The following is a 13083-nucleotide window of genomic DNA, read 5'->3' as shown; positions in this document are numbered from 1 at the left end:
TCTGATGTTGTTTGCCTTATATGGCTAAAATTGAATAAAAATACTCTTTTAAAAAATACTACGGAAAAGAAAAAAAGGAAATTATTCGTAAAACAGAATGAAAGATCTGCTATTTATTATTATTAAATTTATGTATCACCTTTCATTCACCTTTCATTTTTAATATTTAATGCTGTATTGTTTTTAACATTCGATTGGAAGCCGCCCAGAGTGGCTGGGGAAACTCAGCCAGATGGGCGGGGTATAAATAATAAATTATTATTATTATCATCATCATCATTATTATTATTCAAGCAAAGGCAAAAATACATAACATACAAAACAATAACCCAGGTCCCAGACTGACACCCTTAATCCCTACACCACACTAGCATATCCCACCTCACAGGGTTGTTGTGAGGATTAAATGAGGAGGGGGGACATCACATACATCGCCTCAAAATCCTTGGAAGGAAAAAAACAAAGGTGGGATACAAATGCAACAAACGGACAAAATAAAGAAAAACTGAGCTATGGGGTTGAGACTTTTGAATCTGACTTGTGAATTTACACCCAGCTGGCTTTTCTCTGTCTCAATTGGCTCTAGGACAGGAGGCCATATATCTGCCAGAGAGTTATCTAGGGATTTGAGCCCTGCCTCCCTTATCTCCATGATATAAGCCCCTGGTCCTTTCTAGGTATCTTGCCCTCTTCTGAACCAGGCCCCGTCTTATCAGTGGGGCCAAATCCAGGCTCTGCCCTCCACCACCCTCCTTGGTCTCTGCAAGACTGATGGGCCGTACCTTTGATGAGGCAGGGGTGTTTCTGCCATAGGCTTGCAGAGTTGGAAGGGATCCCAAAGGGTCAGCTAGTCCAACCCCCGTGCAATTCAAGGAAGCCAGCCTAAGAATCCCCAACAGGTGGCTGTGCAACCTCTGTATAAAAACGTATAATGAATCATGGTGTTGGCAGGGACACCAAGGGCCATGTAGTCCTTACAATGCAGGAACTGGAGCTAAAGAATGAAGGTAGGCAGAAAGGATCACTGGAATACCTGGGAGAGATAAAGATCCAGCACTCAGCCATGCTTTCGCTGGACTCATATTTTGATCATATCCTGTACTGATTAATTTCCGCAGGCCTGATAACTTTTCTCATTGTTAAGGACATATGAAGAGACTCACCTAATTAACCTAACAGCCTAGGAATCAAGATAGAGTGCCCCTGAGCCTGGAGGTTCCACAACAGCACCACAAGTGGCCTGCTGGAACAGGCCAATGGCCCACTTAATCTATAGTCTCCATCTGCCCCCGAAATGCCAGGACCATCACAAGAACCCTACCACTAGGGCTGGGCAATACCTGTTCTTCAACACTGTGATATATTACCAGCTAACCATTGTGATCAGGACACGGGTGGCGCTGTGGGTAAAACTTCAGCGCCTAGGACTTGCCGATAGCATGGTCGGCGGTTCGAATCCCCGCGGCGGGGTGTGCTCCCGTTGCTCGGTCCCAGCGCCTGCCAACCTAGCAGTTCGAAAGCACCCCCGGGTGCAAGTAGATAAATAGGGACAGCTTACTGGCGGGAAGGTAAATGGCATTTCCATGTGCGGCTCTGGCGAGCCAGAGCAGCTTCATCACGTTGGCCACGTGACCCGGAAGTATCTGCAGACAGCGCTGGCTCCCGGCCTCTAGAGTGAGATGAGCGCACAACCCTAGAGTCTGTCAAGACTGGCCTGTACGGGCAGGGGTACCTTTACCTTTACCTAACCATTGTGATATAGTGAAATATCACTACATCTGAAATAAGGAGGGTCAATTGCAGTGGAGAGGGAGGGGGGAGGGGGAGGAGCAACCAGGAGGAACAAGGCAACCCACTTGCTCCAGCGAAGGCACAGGCAGATAAATGGGTGGGTGGGCTACACCTTCTTGGGCTCCCTCTGCTGAGGCTGTGGGAGGGAGGGAGTGGGAGAGCATCAAGTGGCCTTACAGGGCACAAGCGTCACTCAGGAGTGAAATCTGTTCTGTTGGCAGTGACCAGGGAGCCAAAAGGGATTCACGATATATTGCCAGCTCAATATTCTGAAGCTGTTACCACAATCTAATCTTCAAACCAGTTTCAGACAATGTACTGATATATCGCCCGGCTCTAGCCTTCATAGATCATAGAATTAAAGAGTTGGAAGGGACCCTAAGGATCATCTAGTCCCACCCCCTGCAATGCAGGAATATGCAGCTGTACCATATGGGGATCAAACCTGCAACCTTGGTGTTATCAGCACCACACTCTAACCTACTGACAAAGCTGCTCTCTTTGTTACACAGTCCTGAATTACCAAGTCAGAGTGGTCCAACACCCAGCCTGCAAGGCCTTTTTGCTGGTCCTCAAAGAAGTGTCATTAGCACCAGCAGTCATTCTCTTCCGTTTTTATCTCTATATTCATTCTAGGTGTAAAGAGGGGACAAGTTGCAATTGGCTAAGACCTGAAGAGTGGGGCAAACTCTCAGCAAAAGGGATCTCCAATCTGAGGAGCATCTGCGTTGCTGCTTTTGCATGCAAGTTACTCGAGGGCTTTGCAGCTGAAGGACGGAGTGGGTGGCATCCTGCTCCATGGCACTCCTAACTGAACTCTGGGAACCCGAGCAAAAAAGCACATGGAAGGCCACAGGGAGAACTTCTTGGCTTCCTGCCAGCTGAAACGGGATCCTTGCTTGTTTCCCTGTCCTTTTGCACCCTCTAGTGGCCACTGGTTCAATTGCAGTGGCTGAACTCTGCACCAGAGAACCAGGGAATTCTCCAATTGGAAAGAACATAACAATATGCCCATGAGGTGGACTGAACAGTGCCGGATTTATGGATAGGCTAAGTAGGCTGAGGGACGCGGGTGGCACTGTGGGTTACCGTTTACCTAAGTAGGCTGAAGCCTAGTGCCTCTAAATCTAGGGGGCCTCCCCAGCCTGCCTGCCCCCCAGTGGGCAGTTTCCCCTTTCCCAAAATTGCAAACCCAAGACTTCATGTGAGCGCAGGGCAACTCAGGCCCAGCAACTATGAGACTCAGGGCCAGCCAGTGGGGCCCTATTTGAAACTTTTTTTAAAAAAAATAATTTTTATTAACCGACCAATCAAACCAAATCTGGCTCTTAATACGGCTAAGACCAAGGAATTGGTGGTGGATTACAGAAAAAAAAAGGCGGACATTCAGCCCTTGTATATCAACGGGGAACGGGTGGAGAGGGTGGCGGAATTCAGGTTTTTGGGAGTAACTATCGATCAGGGCATGACTTGGAGCGCAAATACCACTGCTCTGGTGAAGAAGGCCCAGCAGAGAATTTATTTCCTCAGACTTTTGAAGAAGAACAATCTGAGTGAGAGACTGCTGGTGTCCTTCTACCGAGGCTCCATAGAGAGCATTCTTACATACTGTATTTGTGCTTGGTTCTCCAGTTGTACAGCTAGGGAGAGGAAGGTGCTCCAGAAGGTCATAACCACAGCCCAAAGGATTATTGGTCATCCTCTCCCATCTTTGGAAGAACTGTACGGTTCCCGTTGTCTTAGGAAAGCAAACAACATCCTGCAGGATTCATCTCACCCGGGACACAGTCTGTTTGCACTACTGCCTTCTGGCAGGAGATATAGAAACATCAAGTCAAGGACAAATAGACTGAAAAACAGTTTCTATCCAAGAGCTGTGGCCTTTTTGAATGCTGTAACTCGATAGTGTGACCTGGGAGTTTGATGGGTGTTGGTGTGGGTGTGGCTGGAATGTGGTTTGTTTGGTTGTTGTTGTTGTTTTGCTTTTGTTGTTTTTAAGGGATGGCATCCAATTTCGTTGCACTTGTGCAATGTTGCACTTGTGTAATGACAATAAAGAATCTATCTATCTATCAAATCAAATCACATCACATAAATTCCGAATTACAAAGCCGAATTTTAAATTTTGTTGAGGGGACCCATATTTCAAGATCCGAAGGGGGATTCTGATCATCTTCTTGCTACTGCGTTAATGTCCAAATCAGTCCAAACAAAGTTCATAATTCTATCCAGTCTTATCTTGCTGTTTCCACATCTCATCAGGTTCATATATTTTCTCTTTTTTCTTTGTGATCTCTGCTGATAATCTCCTTAAGCCGATAAACACCAATAATAATCCTGTGTGAATTTTTCCGTTCATCCAATCCTCAAATCGAGATGGTTTCCATATACATTCATAGATAACATCGCTCTTTCCATCATTAATCACAAAACTGTCGTTCTTAAGTCCCTCTGAGAAGTTTCACCCACAATATAAAAACAGCTCTATTTCTCTATTTCTCCTCCCAGACTTAAGTCCTCCGACAGAATTTCCCAATATGGTGACGGTATTTTTAACTGCGTCATTCCAAAGCCCTTATACATTCCACGCTCTTCTTAAAGCATGCTTTGGTTAGAAAGTTTATCTCCACACAGACATAAATCCACAGCTTAAGTCCTTCAAACGACATTTCTGACTTGTGAGGGTGGGGATTCTTATTTAATCACATAGAGGAAAGAAAGGAAAGTTTTTTTCCCCCTCCCCCATCCAGGCCTTTTGCCATACCGAGTCTTGGTGTATCTTCATCTGGTTAATTCTTGTTCTTCCGACTCGTCTTGTTTATCAGAGATCTCTTCTGTTAGCAGTCTTTACTCCCCCTCCTTCCTTGAAATACGTGCATTCACTTCATCCTAATCGTTTCTTTTGAAGTTCTTGCAGCTAGAGGCGTGGATCACAGGCAGCGTCCAGGAGCGCCGAAATCCCACAGGAGGGCATTCTGCCTAGTGCCCCCATCCCCACAAATTCGGGGGTGGTATAGGGCACAGCAGGCAAGGGCAGCCCCCCCCCCCAATCCTGGGGGGGTAGAGAGGCTATTTACTCCCATCACAGCCTCCAAATAACCTTGTGTGGGTCGGAGAGATGTTATTGTCAGCCATCTTCTGATGCGCCCCTAGTGGCCCCTCCCTATTTGAAACTCTAGGGCCCAACCTGAATTTTTTTGTGGGGCCCCAGTTCACAGCCAAAGTCTGCAGAATCTTAGGTAAAGGTAAAGTGATCTCTGACTTTACCTTTGTCTTTGACTTTATCTCTGTCGCGGACAACTCTGGGGTTGCGGTGCTCATCTCGCTTTAGTGGCCGAGGGAGCCGGCGTACAGCTTCCGGGTCATGTGGCCAGCATGACCAAGGCACTTCTGACGAACCAGAGCAGCGCACGGAAACGCCGTTTACCTTCCTGCTGGAGCGGTACCTATTTATCTACTTGCACTTGGACGTGCTTTCAAACTGCTAGGTTGGCTCCCCCGTCACAGGGATTCAAACCACCGACCTTCTGATCAGCAAGTCCTAGGCTCTGTGGTTTAGACCACAGCACCACCAGCGTATTAGAGATATAAATAAAATTCATCTAGATTGCCCTAGTGCACAGGGGCCAATTTGGTCCAATTGCTCCAATTGCCTTAAGGCCAGCCCTGATGAGACTGTGCAGGGGCTGGACTGACAATACCTGCCCCTTCTAGGTCCCGGGTGCCACTATTCAGAGTACAGACTCCAGAGCCAGCAGGCACAGAGTCAACAACCAGTTGCACAGCCTTCCCCAGCTCAAGGGTCAGGTCAGTAGTGGTATGTGCTGCACTTTAATCAGTGGGAGAGTGTGAGTGGGGGGCTGGCTGGGGGAGATAGACCAGGCAAGCAAGCTCTCCCAAGTCCCTTCCATTCTTTCCCTCCTCCTTGGCTTGAACAGAGCAAGGCAAGCACATGTGACTGGCACTGGCCTCACCCCTCCCAGGCAGGGAAGTCTATCTTTCACACTTCACAGAGCCCTGCGGGTGCCTGCAGCATACACTGCAGATTGCCCACAGGCAGTGCCGGATTTATGTATAAGCTAAACAAGCTATAGATTAGGGCCCCACTCTCTTGGGGGGCCCAAAAAAAAATTAAAGGGGAAAAACCTAGATGCACTTTTCCAAAATATGAGATAAAAAACAAATAAAACCACCTACATACAGCAACAGTGTTTTGTGTTGTGTAGGCTCCTATGATGTAAGTAATGGGTCCCACCTGCTAGCCTGCTCCCTAAAATATCACTGGTTTTAGATACCTATTAGGTCCATAAATTACAATATAGCATATTCAACACAAAAAAAAATAGTGACAATTTTTTGTTCAACACAAAAAATAGTGACAATTTTTTGTTGACAAAGGACAGCTGGACATATAAAGCGCCCCATTACCTTCAGTAATGGGACGCGGGTGGCGCTGTGGGTTAAACCACAGAGCCTAGGACTTGCTGATCAGAAGGTTGGCGGTTCGTATCCCCGTGATGAGGAGCTCCCTGCTCCTGCCAACCTAGCAGTTGGAAAGCACGTCAAAGTGCAAGTAGATAGGTACTGCTCCGGCGGGAAGGTAAACAGCATTTCCGTGTGCTACTACGGTTCACCAGAAGCGGCTTAGTCATGCTGGCCACATGACCCGGAAGCTGAACGCCAGCTCCCTCGGCCAGTAAAGTGAGATGAGCGCCACAACCCCAGAGTAGTCTGCGACTGGACCTAATGGTCAGGGGGCCCTTTACCTTTACCTACCTTCAGTAGCTTCAGGCAGAGGGAGGCCTTGGGGATCAGGGAAGACAGCAGTGGGAATGGATCCTCAGAGGGATCCAGAGCTACCTGCAGAAGGCAGGAGGCCAGGCTACAGGTTGGTAACTGGACCTCCTCCCGAGGGAAAATAAGTATAGGGATCTGTTCAGGGACAGAGGAACTGCATTTTGTCTTCTTTTTTGTGTGCCTGGTGGCATTTTCCTTTCTGTGTTTGATTTAACGTGCCTTTTTGTGTTTAAAAGCCTGTTATTTATAAATAGTCAATAAAATCTTTGTTCTTTGTTTAAAAGCCCAGTCTGGTGTTCTGACCATGGAGTCTCCCCCGCTCTGCCCACTACTGTTCAGCTGTGGATTGCTGCCTTGATGCAATGAACTGTTTTGGCATTATCAATGAAATTTATACCTTCTTTTCACCTGATTCAAAAGTGCCTAAATATTTGTCAGACACTAGGTGGGATGCACACGCAAAAGCTACAGAAGCTGTTTTGGAAAGTTACAGTGCTAACACTAATGCCCTCAGTCATTTCTACTTTGACATTAATGGGAAGGGGGAGACCAGACTTCAAGCTAACAATCTTTTGTAGAAAATGGAAGAACTGGAATTTGTGTTTATGGTGCATTTTTGGACCTATGTGCTAGGCCATCATAGCTGTCAACTTACAGATTTGAAAATAAGGGGCCAGCAGCCTTGAAAATAAGGGACCAGCAGCCAAAATAAGGGATCTGCAGCCTCACCTGTTCCAGGCACTCCAGTCTTCCTGTCCTCCTGCAATCTGGTCAAACTCATGCTGGTAGCTTCGAGAACACTGTCCAACCAACTTTGTAACCAGAGGTTTAACTGAATAGAATCTGAATCACATGCACCACAAGGCCTACGCAGCCTCAACTTAAGATGGCTCCCCGGCCTGGCTTTGCACTTGCATTAACAAGCCACACACAAGGCATGCAAACTCCACCCCCCCAGTCGTTCTTAGACTTCTTATTGGGTGAGCAACGCAGCCAAGCAACACAGTTGGAGCCTCCCTCCTCCCTGGCTGGCAGGGAGGGAGGGAGAGGAGCTGCTTCCTTTGAAATTTAAGGGACATCATTTAAGTACATTTAAGGGGCATCCATCAATAAGAGACGGCAGTGGGACATGGCGCTGGAATAAGGGGCTGTCCCTTCAAATAAGGGACACTTGATAGTTATGTAGGCCATTTTCACAGGTCAGCAAAGCCCTTCAGAAATCAGACCTGTTATTGAGTTCTTGTGCAAGTTTGTACAGTTCACTTCTGGATTTTTTAAGGAAAATTAGAGAAGATTTTGATGAGCCTGAAAAACAAGCAAAAGCCACCTTGCCAAATGTTAACCACAAAACAAGGAGAGAAAGAGTGAGGGAACGGCAAAGAAATGACAGAAGTGCACCTGATGTACTTTCTTCAAGAGATACTGGTAAGTTTAGGATAAAATCCTTGATTCTTTTATTCTCTTTTTTCCTTTGGCAATCACTCGTAGCCAAGTAAGATTTTCTTCCATAAACACGGTTTTAACAATGAGTCCATAAGTGACTGTGGAGGCCAATTCTGGATCCACACATCCTTCCACAGTGGGGACACTCGTTCCACTGGTGGATAAAAAAGGCTCAAGAGATCCAGCACTTAGCCAACACTCATGATGCACAGAGTTTCTTTAAAGCCACAAAGACCATCTATGGGCCAATAAATCATGGCATATGCCCCCTACTCTCAGCAGACGGTACCACACTTCTAGAAGATAAAGAAGCTATTGCACTGCGCTGGAAAGAACACTACCAACATCTCCTTAACCGCAACTCCCCCGTAGCTGCTGAGGTCCTCTCACAAATTCTGCAAAAACAAGTTAGAGATGAGCTTGCAGTATCTCCAAATGAAAAACAACAAAGCCAGTGGACCTGATGGGATACCTGCTGAAATCTTCAAAGTGGGTGGAATTGAAGTTACACAACTTCACATGCACATCGAAAAAATCTGGGAAAGAGAAGCGATCCCAGAAGACTTTAGGGATGCCAAAATTATCAATCTCTTTTTTTAAAAAAAGGTGACAGAACTGATTGAGGAAACTATCGAGGCATCTCTCTATTAGCTGCGGCTGGCAAAATTCTTGGAAGGATCTTAGCAAACCGTCTCTTAACAATATCTGAGGTGACCCTTCCTGAATCCCAAAATGGTTTTCGGCCTTCTAGGGGGACAGTGGACATGATCTTCACCACTCAACAGCTTCAGGGAAAATGAAGAGCAAAACCATCCCCTGTATTTCACGTTTATTGACGTGACTAAGGCTTTCGGCACTGTAAATCGTAACGCCCTGTGGACTGTCCTTCTGAAGACTGGCTGCCCAGATAAATTTGTAAACATCATTCAGCTCCTCCATGATAATATGACAGCAACAATCGCAGATAACAATGGATCTCAAACTGAACCATTCACAGTAGGATAAGGTGTTAAACAGGGTTGTGTTATTGCCCCAACTCTATTCATTATTTTCATTGCCATGATCCACCAGGGGTCAGCAAACTTTTTTAGCAGGGGGCCAGTCCACTGTCTCTCAGACCTTGGGGGGGGGCAGACTATATTTTTTTGGGGGGGATGAATGAATTCCTATGCCCCACAAATAACCCAGAGATGCATTTTAAATAAAAGCACACATTCTACTCATGTAAAAACACACTGATTCCTGGACTGTCCACAGGCCGGATTTAGAAGGCGATTGGGCCCCCGGGCCTTAGGTTACCTACTCATTCCTACACTTTGTCGAAGGGAAAGTCCCCACTGAGGTAGAACAGAAGGAAAGTTCTTCAATCTGATTCCTTTATTAGATGCACCTGTAGCCAATTTAAAAAGAAGTACTGTGTACAGTGATGTTGCACAATTGTTTTCCATTCTTGCTAATCTGACAAGAAATTCAGCAAGGGGTTGAACTGCTGATGGAAACATACCCAGAAGATATTGACCTGAAACTTCTTGATGAACTTTTGCACTTTCACTTGTACGTGAGACAAAGCCATAGGCTTACAGCAGAGCACTCTCTGTCTCATACAGAACTTTATCAAATTATATTATAAATAAATATAACTTTATAACTTTATCAATTTATATTATATTATAGTGGGAAGCGGGTGGCGCTGTGGGTAAAACCTCAGCGCCTAGGGCTTGCTGATCGCATGGTCGGTGGTTCGAATCTCCGCGGCGGGGTGAGCTCCCATCGTTCGGTCCCAGCTCCTGCCCACCTAGCAGTTCGAAAGCACCCCCAAGTGCAAGTAGATAAATAGGTACCGCTTTATAGCGGGAAGGTAAACGGCGTTTCCGTGTGCTACACTGGTGCTGGCTCGCCAGAGCAGCTTCGTCACGCTGGCCACGTGACCCGGAAATGTCTCCGGACAGCACTGGCCCCTGGCCTCTTAAGTGAGATGGGCGCACAACCCTAGAGTCGGACACGACTGGCCCGTACGGGCAGGGGTACCTTTACCTTTTTATTGTATTATAACTTTATCAAATTATAAACGGCCTTGGCCCAGTATACCTGAAGGAGCATCTCCACCCCCATCGTTCTGCCCGGATGCTGAGGTCCAGCGCCGAGGGCCTTCTGGTGGTTCCCTCATTGCCAGAAACAAAGCTACAGGGAACCAGGCAGAGGGCCTTCTCGGTAGTGGCGCCCGCCCTGTGGAACACCCTCCCATCAGATGTCAAAAAGATAAACAGCTACCTGAAATTCAGAAGACATCTTAAGGCAGCCCTGTTCAGGGAAGTTTTTAATGTGTGACATCTTAGTGTATTTTTGGTCTTTGTGGAAACCACAAGAGTGGCTGAGGAAACCCAGCCAGATGGGCGGGGTACAAATAATAAATTATTATTATTATATACAGTCATACTTCGGGCTAAAGACGCTTCAGATTAAATCTTTTCAGGTTGCGTCCCGCAGCAACCCGGAAGTAACAGAATGGGTTACTTCCGGGTTTCGCCACTCGCGCATGCACAGACGCTCAGAATGACGTCATGCACACACACAGACGCGGTAAATCACAACGCGCAGACACGGGTTGCGTTCTGCTCATGATGCGAATGGGGCTCCGGAATGGATCCTATTTGCATCCAGAGGTACCACTGTACAAGGAAAAAATTCAACTGGCCTTTCCTCATGTGGAAGCAAAATTGCGGCTATTTCTTAGCTTTATGGTCACCAACTGCTTGGGAGAGAGGAGTTTTTCAAGACTCAAAAGAATTAAAAATGAATTAAGAGCCATGATGTCTCAAGAGATGTTGTCTGCATTGAGCATTTTGTACATTGAAAGTGACAAACTTAGACAAACATATTTTAATGAAGTTTTGGATTATTTTGTTATGAGGAAGGCTAGGGGGAAAAACATTTTTAGTCTTACTGTATTTGATGGATGTAGTTTACTTCTTATTATGTATTTTAAAACTGACTGTTTAATGACACCATAAAGTAGATTCTAAAAGTGCCACACTGTTAGGTAATCATGATCATATTATTTACACTTCCCAGGCAATATAATTTGTAAATTCAAGGTGTTTTTTGAAGAAGAAGAAGAAGAAGAAGAAGAAGAAGAAGAAGAAGAAGAAGATTTATTACTACTTTATTTATTTATTTATTTATACATACATACATACATACATACCCCACTCATCTGGCTGGGTTTCCCCAGCCACTCTGGGCAGCTTCCAACAAAGATGAAAAATACATTAAAACATCAGTCATTAAAAACTTCCCTAAAAAAGGGTTCCTTCAGATGTCTTCTAAACGTCAGATAGTTGTTTATCTCTTTGACATCTGATGGGAGGGCATTCCACTACTGAGAAGGCCCTCTGCCTGGTTCTCAGTGTCTGGGCAGAACGATGGGGGTGGAGACGCTCCTTCAGGTATACTGCGCTGAGGCTGTTTACGGCTTTAAAGGTCAACACCAACACTTTGAATTGTGCTCAGAAATGTACTGGGAGCCAATGTAGGTCTTTCAAGACTGTGTTATGTGGTCTCGGTGGCCACTCCCAGTCACTAGTCTAGCTGCCACATTCTGGATTAGTTGTAGTTTCCGGGTCACTTTCAAAGGTAGCCCCATGTAGAGCGTGTTGCAGTAGTCCAAGCAGGAGATAACTCGAGCATGCACCACTCTGGCAAGACAGTCTGCGGACAGGAAGGGTCTCAGCCTGCGTATCAGATGGAGCTGGCAGACAGCTGCCCTGGACACATAATTGAACCTGCGCCTCCATGGACAGCTGTGAGTCCAATATGACTCCTAAGCTGCGCACCTGTTCCTTCAGGGGCACAGTTGCCTCATTCAGGACCAGGGAGTCCCCCACCCCTGCCCGCCCCATCCCCCCAAAAGAGTACTTCTGTCTTGTCAGGATTCAGTCTCAATCTGTTAGTTGCCATCCATCCTCCAACCGCCTCCAGGCACTCACACAGGACCTTCACCGCCTTCACTGGTTCTGATTTAAAAGAGAGGTAGAGCTGGGTATCATCCACATACTGATGAACACCCAGCCCAAACCCCCTGATGATCTCTCCCAGAGGCTTCATATGGATGTTGAAAAGCATGGGGGAGAGGACAGAACCCTGAGGCACCCCATAAGTGAGAGCCCAGGGGTCTGAACACTCATCTCCCAACACCACTTTCTGGACACAGCTCAGGAGGAAGGAGCAGAACCACTGTATAACAGTGCCCCCAGCTCCCAGCTCCTTTAGACGATCCATAGAGATATTATGGCTGGTGGTATCAAATCCTGCTGAGAGATCCAGCAGAACTCGGAAACAGCTCTCACCTTTGTCCCTAGCCTGCCGGAGATCATCAACCAGCATGACCAAGGCAGTTTCAGTCCCATGATAAGGCCTGAATCCCAATTGGAAGGGATCCAAATGATCCACATGCTCCAGATGTGCTTGGAGTTGTTCAGAAGATTTGAGACTGGGCAATAGTTGGCCATATTGGCTGGGTCTAAAGATGTGGGTTTTTTAAAGAAGTGGTTTAATGACTGCCTCTTTCAGCATGTCTGGGAAGGCTCCCTCACAGAAGGAAGCATTCACCACCTCGCATTGCCCATCACCCAGCCCTTCCCGGCTTTCTTTTATTAGCCAGAATGGGCAAGGATCAAGGAGATGGTTGGTTTCACTCATCCAAGCAGCCTGTCCACATCCTTGGAGGTAACAGATTGGAATTGATTCCATGCAACTCGACCAGACAGGGCTCTAGCCCCGCTTCTATGGTGGAGTTTACTTCTTTCTGAATCTGAGCGACTTTATCTGTAAAAAACTTTGCAAAGTCATTGCAGGAGATCTTGGGGTCTTTACCAGGCCCTGAGGGCAAAGGTGGTTCCATTAAATTGTGAACCATGTGAAAGAGTCTCCTGCTACTATTTTCTGCAGATGCAATAGAGGCAGTGAAGAAAATCCTCTTCACCGTCACTATTGCCACTTGGTGGGCTCGACGTTGAGCTCTAACCTGTGTCTGGTCTGATTCAAAATGAGTTT

General features: G+C 46.5%; 1 long non-coding RNA gene across 1 annotated transcript in view; it reads right to left on the bottom strand.

Moving 5' to 3' along the window:
- The window catches only part of LOC310669788, a 546967-nt gene extending 537655 nt beyond the window's left edge, over window positions 1-9312 (bottom strand). The window contains exon 1 of the long non-coding RNA XR_014507390.1: window positions 9151-9312. This is a non-coding gene — a long non-coding RNA (uncharacterized lncRNA). The remainder of the gene's footprint in view (window positions 1-9150) is intronic.
- Between the last annotated feature and the right edge of the window lie 3771 nt (window positions 9313-13083).

The sequence above is a fragment of the Podarcis tiliguerta genome (genome assembly GCF_965153285.1).
Source record: "Podarcis tiliguerta genome assembly, chromosome: Z".
NCBI lineage: Eukaryota > Metazoa > Chordata > Lepidosauria > Squamata > Lacertidae > Podarcis > Podarcis tiliguerta.
Note: the sequence above shows the minus strand (reverse complement) of the source record. Positions and strands in the feature narration are given on the sequence as shown.